This window comes from Phoca vitulina, unplaced genomic scaffold (assembly GCF_004348235.1).
Source record: "Phoca vitulina isolate PV1807 unplaced genomic scaffold, GSC_HSeal_1.0 scaffold2, whole genome shotgun sequence".
Taxonomy (NCBI): Eukaryota; Metazoa; Chordata; class Mammalia; order Carnivora; family Phocidae; genus Phoca; species Phoca vitulina.
Genome location: NW_022589705.1, coordinates 40,835,693 through 40,845,201, shown reverse-complemented (window position 1 = coordinate 40,845,201; position 9,509 = coordinate 40,835,693). Strand labels below are relative to the sequence as shown.

The following is a 9,509-nucleotide window of genomic DNA, read 5'->3' as shown; positions in this document are numbered from 1 at the left end:
TATAAAGCTTCTGCATAGCAGAAGAAACTCTCAACAATGTGAAAAGACAGCCTACTAAATGGGAGAAAATACTTGCAAATCATATATTTAATAAGGTGCTTATATCCAAAATATATAAAACTTCCCCTCAGGTTTTTGAAGATTTTTAATTTTTTTTAAGTAATCTCTTCACCCAATGTGGGGCTTGAACTCACAACCCATGATCAAGAGTCATATGATCTACCGACTCAGCCAACCAGGTGCCCTATCCTATACATAAAGAACTCATACAAACTCAGAAAAACAACCCAATTTAAAAATGAACAGAGGATCCAAATAGATATTTTTCCAAAGAAGACATGCTATGGTCAATAGATTCATGATGAAATGCAAATCAAAACCACAATGCAGTACCACCTCGCACCTATTAGAATGGCTGTTATCAAAAAGACAATAACAAGTGTTGGCAAGGATGTAGAGAAAAAGGAACCCTTGTGCACTATTTGTGGGAATGTCAAGTGGTGCAGCCACTATGGAAAAGAGTATGAAGTTTCCTCATAAGGTTAAAAATAGACCTATAATATGATCCAGCAATTCTACTTCTAGGTATTTATCTAAAGAAAATGAAAACACTAGCTCAAAAGATAAAGCATCCCCATGTTTATTGCAACATTATTTACAATAACCAAGATACAGAAACAATCTAATTGTCCATTGAGGGATGAATGGATAAAGAAATTGTGATACATATATATAAGGGAATATTATTCACCTGCAAACAAAAAAAAAGGAAATCTTGCCTTTTGTGACAACATGGATAGACTTTGAGAGCATTATGCTAAGTGACAGAGAAAGACAAAAACTGTGATCTCACTTATATGTGGAATCTTAAAAACAAAAACAAAAAACCTCACAAATACAGAGAATAAGAACAAATTGGTAGTTGGCAGAGATGGGGTAGGGTATGGGCCAAATGCATGAAGGGAGTCAAAAAGTACAAACTTCCAGTTCTAAAATAAATGTCATGAGGATGTAATGGACAGCATGGCAACTCTAGTTAATAGTACTGTATTGCATATTTGAAAGTTGATAGGAAAGTAAAAAAAAAAAAAAGTTGGTAATAGAGTAGATCTTAAAGTTCTCATCACACACACAAAAATTCTGTAAGTATGTATGGTGACATGTTAACTAGACTTATCATGGTGGTATTTTGCAATATATACAAATATAAAATTATCTTGTTGTATACCTGAAACTAATACAATGTATGTCAATTATACCTCAATACCAAAAATGTACCAAAAAATTGGAGTAAAAGGATAATAAAAGCTGCCAATTCCCAACCACACCGATATTTTCACGAACAGGAGGTAAAGGGGGAAAATGCCTGTAAATTAGTCACTATTATCATCCACCTGTAAAGCAGCTTGATTATTGACATTTGTGTCTAAAGATGTTCATCCCAAGGGCATTATTGTCCATGCAAGTAAATGATTGAAGCTAACAGACTTAATGTTTCCTGCTGGGCTGGTTGGACAAAATAGTCTATCTTTTGAAGCCTCTGGCTGCAGGAATTTAGTAGGCTTCTAAAGTATAAAATTCAACCATTCACATAGAGCAATTCATCTCTGATTGCTGCAGACTGGTACAATTCATCTGCTACTGTCATTTCCCAGCTCTCTGTGCCCAAATTATATTCCTTCAATTGTGCTTAAATGCATTGCTAAAACAATCTAAACTCTAATGTCTATATCTGGACACTGTTTTATGTTGTGTTACTGATCTGCTTGTTGAATCTCCAACCTCCTTAAAGGCTCTTAAAATCTTTGCTCCAACCAACACTTTGTGGTAATATGAATGATTTTTAAAATCTCTTTTTTTTTCACTAATATCCACTCTTTTCTCTCTGCAGAACATTCAGATGGTTCAAGTTAGTTTTCATTTACTACTTCATTGTAGGAGAGTATCATATTGCCCAGAAAAGAATTAAAGCATTTACATCTTGAAGCAAAAATCCTTTTTTTTTTTTAAAAGAATGATAGAATTTAGAAATCACCATTTCATAATTCTTTTTTTTTTTTTTAAGATTTTATTTATTTGACAGAGACAGTGAGAACAGGAACACAAGCAGGGGGAGTGGGAGAGGGAGAAGCAGGCCCCCCACGGAGCGGGGAGCCCGATGCAGGGCTCGATCCCAGGACCCCGGGATCATGACCTGAGCCGAAGGCAGACGCTTAACGACTGAGCCACCCAGGCGCCCCGAGGCAAAAATCTTTTAAACACAACTCTGGAAATCAAGTAAGTGTTCATTTCATTTGCAGGTTGAGAAATGTTGTACTACTCAATGAAGTTTTACGTGATTGGTTTCTTTCCTATTATTTTTAGCCTTGGGGTTTGAGAAAGTAAATTATATACACCAATATCCTGTTCTTCAGAGAAGTTTCAAACGCTTTTAATAAAATCTGGAACTGGAAAACTTTTACTACACAAAGAAATAATTATGATATAACAAGTGGTCCAAGTGCAGATTTTAAATGTACAGGCACATTGACAAGGTCATAAATTAACTTATAAAATTCACTGCCTATATATTACTGGGATCAATTTTTAATGAAATTTAATAAGAAAGATCATCACTCATAATTGGTTAAAGTTAATAGAGTTTCTAATTATTATCCAGTCAAATCAAAAGCTGTCTATGGAAGCTATCCTATGAGAAGGGGGAAGAAAGTATAGAGTTTTAGAGAAATTCTTTTTTACTTGTTACTGATGTTTAAATACAATAGAAACATTTGCCATGAGTTCAGTACAGAAGGAGCAATTTACAAAATTATCTGTGTTTCCTGTATCTGCAATCTATTTCTCTCCATATCTCTAGACTACAATCATGCTGTAATTTAACAAACATAAAAATAAAGAAATAAGCAACAACAAAATAAACTTCCATATCATTTCATCAGGATACAGTCTATTTTGTATGTTTCATTTACAGCCATTTTTAAGTTGTCTCTACTGGCCATAATATATTCAACACTGAGTTCTGGATTTGTATACATACCTACCTGCTGTGTCTCTTCTCCCTCACTGAAAACAATCCAATAGGCATCTCTGTTTAAAGAGTTCTTGTCTTCCTCTATCAATCCTGATGGTCTTTTCTACCTAGATAAATGTTCTAGTCATCCACCAAATTGCTCAAGGCAAAACCTGGAAGTCATCCATGACTCCTCACATACTTTCCTTCATCCTTCCCATCTAGTCCTTCATTAAGTGAAGTCTACACATTTAAAATATAACCAAAATGCATTCACTTCTCCCCGCTCTTACGCAAACTACCATCTACTATTATTACCTAGGCTAATGCAGTACAGCACCTTTTTATGTGCAATAATCAGAAACTATCATCTGATTTTTATAATTGTGCATGAAGGTGAAGTTGCAGAGAGATTGCAAAAGAAAGATATTTTAAAAGATTGGCATTGAGTTATACTGGGCATTGAAAGGGAAGGGAATATTATGGCCATGTCAACCTTGCTTCTCTGATTTGATCTGTATTTACATTCCACTTTGCTTTCCTAAAGATTGCTATTTAGGATGGCAAATCATACTACTTTTTAACATTCTGCACTTCTTTTTCTGTGGAATTTTGCTTGGTGATAGTCTGCAAGTTTTTCACCACACACATTTTTTTTTACCTTTTCCATATTTACTATATATAATCAGTTATCAGCTGGAATTTTTCCCCCTTTAGATACAGGCGACATTAACTCAACCTCCATTCTAAGCCCACAGAAGTCTAAAATTCCCCCAAATATCTGTGAATTCCTAGAGAGCATGTATTTTCACAATCACTTTTGGCTTTAAGCTTCCACTTCTGGTGATTTAGTTCTGTTTGGGCTTGCATGTGATTTTCTCATAATTCGATGAGTTAATTGCCTGTTTTTCACTATTTGAGTCATTTTAAGTCTCAGACTTTTCATCTTTTCCCATACCTACTACTTCACCCCACTCCAGGGAAAAAAAAAAAAAAAGCCCTTGTCACACAAATATCTCTGAATAATTGCATCAGTGATAGTGAGAGGAAGAAGGATATATAGTAGACCAATGAAAACAGCAAATTAAATAATAACTATTCTTGTTCTTAGAAGTCCTTTAGCATCCTCATTACCAAGAATTTCTTCACTGGTCATTTTATTGAATCTAAAATTATGTCTGACAACTCTCTCTCCTCCATGTCTCTTACTATGTATATACACAAGTCATAGATTATCTTTGGGATCTTAAATCCTCATTCTAAGAGGTTGCTCAGTTCTGCTCTCATATTTCAAATCCTCGGCAGATGTTTACATATCCAGCCACATCAAGAAACATCAGAGAACCTGAGGGCCTTTCATAACCAAGATCCACTTTCATTAGAACTTTACAGATATAAATATACATTTCTCCCTGTTGTACAGACGCTTTCTTTAACTTCAAAATTTGGGCAACCAAAAAGCATCCCTGTTATTAGTGACTGGCCACATATCATTACTACAACCCTTTTCTAAGTAATAGCCTCTGCTGAGTATTACTGGATGATGATTCCTATGGTTTGGGGAGGAGGCTGAACTTAAAGAACACTATGAATAGAATCTATGAAGAGAGTTTTTGTCTATAGAAACTAAGATGGCTTACTCTTATCAACTGAACTTGAAGCAATTTTATTGCCTACTCATGATGGACAGCATGCTTCTCCATAAGGCTCTGTAATCTTTTTTCTGTCCTTGCTGCAGTATTCTTCTGACTCCAGGGAAGCTACAACTTTTGAAATGGGTTCTGAGAATATACCATATTATTCCTAAGGTTGTCTAACCTCAAATGAGCATATATTTTGTTTTTAAAAACACCATCATTTAGCAAACCACATTGAAATGTGATGATTTCTTTGTAACTTTACATTATTAAGAACAGGATATCACTCCAGTAATGATCTCTTCACTCTAGATCTAGTTTCAACAGGTTTCCTTTTCTAATGGATCATTTTCATCAGTACACAAATATACTGTTTTTTTTTCTAATTAAAAATTTCTTTCTCAGGATACCTGGGTGACTCAGTCAGTTAAGCGTCTGCCTTCAGCTCAGGTCATGATAGCAGGGCCCTGGGATTGAGTCCCGCATCGGGCTCTTTGCTCGATGGGGAACCTGCTTCTCCCTCTCCCTCTGCCTGTCACTGCCCCTGCTTGTGCTCTCTCTCTCTCTCTCTCTGACAAATAAATAAATAAAATCTTTTTAAAAAATTTATTTCTTGACTCCATTTCTTTCAGCTATTCATTTCTTTGCTCCCCTATACAATAAATATTTTAGAATAAATTGTCTGCACTTCCATTCTCCAATGTCTTTTCTCCCATTCAGTCTTCAACCCAGTTCAAACAGTCTTTATCTCCCTACTCCCACTTCACTGAACTTGTTCTTCTGAGGATTCCCAGTGCTCTCCATTTTGATAAATCCAGTACTCCGTGTAGTTCTCATCTTCATTCCCCTTTAGCAACATTTGTCTCAATTGATCATTCCTTCTTTGAAATGCATTCTTCTTTGGCTTCAAGGAACTCCCCCCCCACTGTTTTTTTCCTAACTTGTCACTTTTCAAATCTCCTTAAATCATTCCTCATCATCATTCTTACCTCATATCACTGAAAAGTCACAAGTCTTTGTGTTTAGGTTTCTCTATCCACATTCACTACTATGGGATGTCATCCATTCTCATATCATCTATGTGCTATCAAGTCTCAAATCTATATTTCTAATTATTGAAGTATAATTCTCAATGTAAAAATACAATTCTATAAGTTGTGAGCATACATCAGAATGTCATTTAATCTATTAATGACTAAATCAGCAGAATGATGAAGTTGATTTTATATTGTTCCAGATGTTACAAAAAAGAAAACATTTATACAATGTTAGAAATAATTTTGTCCAATAATACAGTGGGTTGCCTTCTGAGAAAATAAGATGCCTTATACCAGAAGTGTTTAAGCAAAGTGACTGGAAGACAGTTTACCAAGAGTTTTCCCAAGAAGTTTAGAGGTAGGATTAGATAATGATAGCTGGTTGAGTTTCCTGGAAAGCAGGATCTGAGATGGAATTTAGAGTGCAGCATGTATCTTAACGAGTGAGTTTGGGACTAATAATTGTACAAGGAGGGGACAGAGCAGAATTGAGCAGAAGGGAGAAGTCAAACTGTGATCAGGCCCAATGACAGTCTTGACAGGCTCATGCCAAGAGGGGTTCTGGTGCTAGAATGACACTTTAGTTCTATCCTAAGTTGGCCCTGAGTAGCCACAGCTTATACTGCACATCAATCATCATTAGATATGGGCATCTTGGAAAGGAATATCTTGGGCAAGATAGCTCTCTATAGCTGAGGCAATCTGTGAATGGTGCTGACAGCTGAAAGATCTCTACTGACAGCATTCCCAGTAGCTGGGGTAATAAGCCCTTTATTGGAAAAAAATTGGGGTGCCACATCATAGTGTTCACTACAATAAACTATGAAGTCTAACCCAGTGCCAGGATTCTTTTTATATGCAACTATTTTAATAAAACATTTCATGTTCTAATTCAAGTTGAATTATGATGACTTCCAAACTTCTAAGCATGCAATATCATACATGGTTTAAGTGGACTCAATCAATGATGAAAGAAAGAAACTATGCTTTAGTAAATGTGTCAGTCATTTATTTATAGAAGCAAATTTTTTATAATATATGTCACAAATCTACATGATAATCCCAAGTGCCAGATTTTACTTTTGACTAGCTGAGCAAGCTAAAATATTCATAAATTCACATGGAGCCAGATGGCTTCCCACTGAATATGCATTTGAATGATTCCTGTACATTATTTATTCCAAGAAGTACACAAAATATACCATCATCATAGTAGAGACTCCTGATGTTTGTTTCAGAAAGGAATCAAGAAATAACAGGTGTCCAATGCTAACCATATTTTGGGTTGAGCTCTGAGTCCATGTGTATTTGAAAATTACTAAGACAAAATAAATATAGTTACTTCCCAATAGTCTCTGAAATATCAGGAATCTGAAATAAGGAGGTTTAAACAATAATAGCTAGCATTGGTAAAGAAGAGAGCTAAACTTTATGAATATTTTTTTAAAACTAATTTGCTAGGTCTCAAACTTCAAATGTATAACACTGAATAAAATTGTTAGCCATTTATTATTAAGTTGATCAGTATTTTTTTAGGGTACATATATTTTGTTTTCCTTTTCAGGTTGAAGTTCCAGATGTGAATTAGAAATGAAAACATAATTTAATCACTGTTTCTTAAAAATATTTTGTGAAAGATGAAATGATAACTTCCTGATTTCTTTCTTATTTTTCAATTCAGAGTATTCTTTTCATTGAAATCTTCTTTTCCCTTTTTAGAGCTTCCTGTTCTCTAGAGATATGCTTTTTATTGTTATTTCTCTCTCGTTCTTTTTCCTTTAAATATGGTAAGCAAGCACGGTTGTTTTATTGCTTTCTTTTTTTTTTTAATTTTTTATTGTTATGTTAATCCCCATACATTACATCATTAGTTTTAGATATAGTGTTCCATGATTCATTGTTTGAAGCACGGTTGTTTTATAAACTGTACTTGATAATTCTACTATCAGAAATCAGTGAGGATCTGCTTCTGATGCTGATTTTTCAGCTCATGTTGCCATGCTTTCTTGTATGTCTCGTTAACTTTGATTATTTACTGGTCATTGCCCTTGGTAAAGAATCTGCAGGAGTTCTCCATGGTCTAAAATGAATGGACCTTCCTCAAACATTTGCATTTGTTTCTGTCAGGAGACTGGAGAGGCATTACCAGTTGAGAACAGTTTTACAGTAAGTTCAGCTTAGGTTCTGTAGCCTACCAGGCTTTGCATATCCAGAGGGCAAATCCATAGTGAGTATATTTTTGGCCATAATTTCTCAGGGACCTTGTTTTACTTTCTTTTTAATTTCTCCTGCTTTGCATAATACCAAAGGAACCCGTTATACAGTTCCTTTGGTCTGGAATAAAGGATGACAGATTTACTTCTAGTTGATCCATAATCTGAAGGATAAGGAAGTTTTTTGAGAAGTTCTAGCTTAGTATGTCCAAGATCCCCTCTAAGAATCCCCAGTCTGTGGGGTCCTTGGGATACCCTCTGATTCTTTGGAACCTAAGAGCAAATGTGTGTTTTTCCAAATTCCTCAAGACAAAAATTTATTTCGCATTCCAGTTATATTTCTGGGTTCAAGCTTTTCCCTAAAATGACTGTGTTTGCTCTTTTATTATTTTATTTCATCAATATTTTTAATATTTTATTTAGCATCTAAATATCAATCCTCTATTATCACTTATATGATGCATAAATTATAATTCTTTATTCTATTGACATATTATTAAATATTTTTGCTAGCAGTGGTGTATTTTTATTAGTAGAGGGCATGGTATGTTAGCAAAGGGGATGGTACCGGTAGATGGTATATCTTTATAATGAATGTTATGGTCATGGAATGTAATGAGCATGGAAATGCTAAATTTAGGAAGAGGATAAAGAAAAAAAAAATCAGGGTAAGGTAAACATCTAGACCCTTATCCCTTTTAGTCCACATTAAAGAAGCCATATAACAAGGTAGACAACCCAACACCTAGCATAATGCCTGCTATAGAGATGAACCACTTTAAATCTGTTACAGAGGAAGTCGAAATATGCATAAGCAGACAAAAGGTTTGTTTAATGTATGTGCTTTGAAATAGGAAATGAAAAAAAAAAAGAAATAGGAAATGAGTGAACATAATTTCCTCAGGGATAAGGTTATTGTTTAAAAGAGATAAATAATGCAGACCACTGTTGTGCTCTCTCTGACTTCAAATTATCAAATATATATTGAATGTTAATTATGTGTCAGGGCCTTTTCTATATAGTAGGGTTACTTTTCATTGCTCTCAGGGTTTTCCAGTCTAGCAAATGATAAGACAGGAAAAAAAAATTAATTGTAGTAACTTGTGACTAGAGCTACAATAAACAAACTGCAGGGTGTCCTGAAGAGCAGTCAGCATAAGGGACTAACAAAAGGTACATGATCAGGACAGGCCTCTCAAGGGAAGTGAAATTTATACTAAGACCTGAAGGAATAAAAAAAATTGACATGTTTATGGGGGTTTTTTTTGTTTGTTTTTGAGGCGGAGAGGAGAGAGAGTGAACAGTGGAAATAACATTTGTGAAGATTGATAGGAGAGGCTCTAAAAGAAGCCCTGTCTGAAGTGTAGTGTGTGTGTAAGAAAGAGTTGCTTGGGGAAATATCCAAAGTTAAGGTTAATTTATAGTCCTTTATAAAAATGTTCATGTACCTTTTATAAATTAAATAAGGTTAATTATCTCTTTAAGAGAATAGAAAAGGAGTATAGTAGTAGTAGTAGTAGTAGTAGTAGTAGTAGTGTGTGTGTGGTGAGTGGGAGTAATTGTTCCAGCAGTATTTGGCTACCAAATGACAAAGTTGACTTTTTGACAGTGA

General features: G+C 34.8%; 1 protein-coding gene across 1 annotated transcript in view; it reads left to right on the top strand.

Moving 5' to 3' along the window:
- The first annotated feature begins 2,264 nt into the window (after positions 1-2,264).
- LOC116645655 (serine/threonine-protein kinase TNNI3K) overlaps positions 2,265-9,509 on the top strand; it is a 322,413-nt gene continuing 315,168 nt past the window's right edge. The window contains exon 1 of the mRNA XM_032426036.1: positions 2,265-2,277. The gene's annotated coding sequence lies outside the window, so the exon portion shown is untranslated. The remainder of the gene's footprint in view (positions 2,278-9,509) is intronic.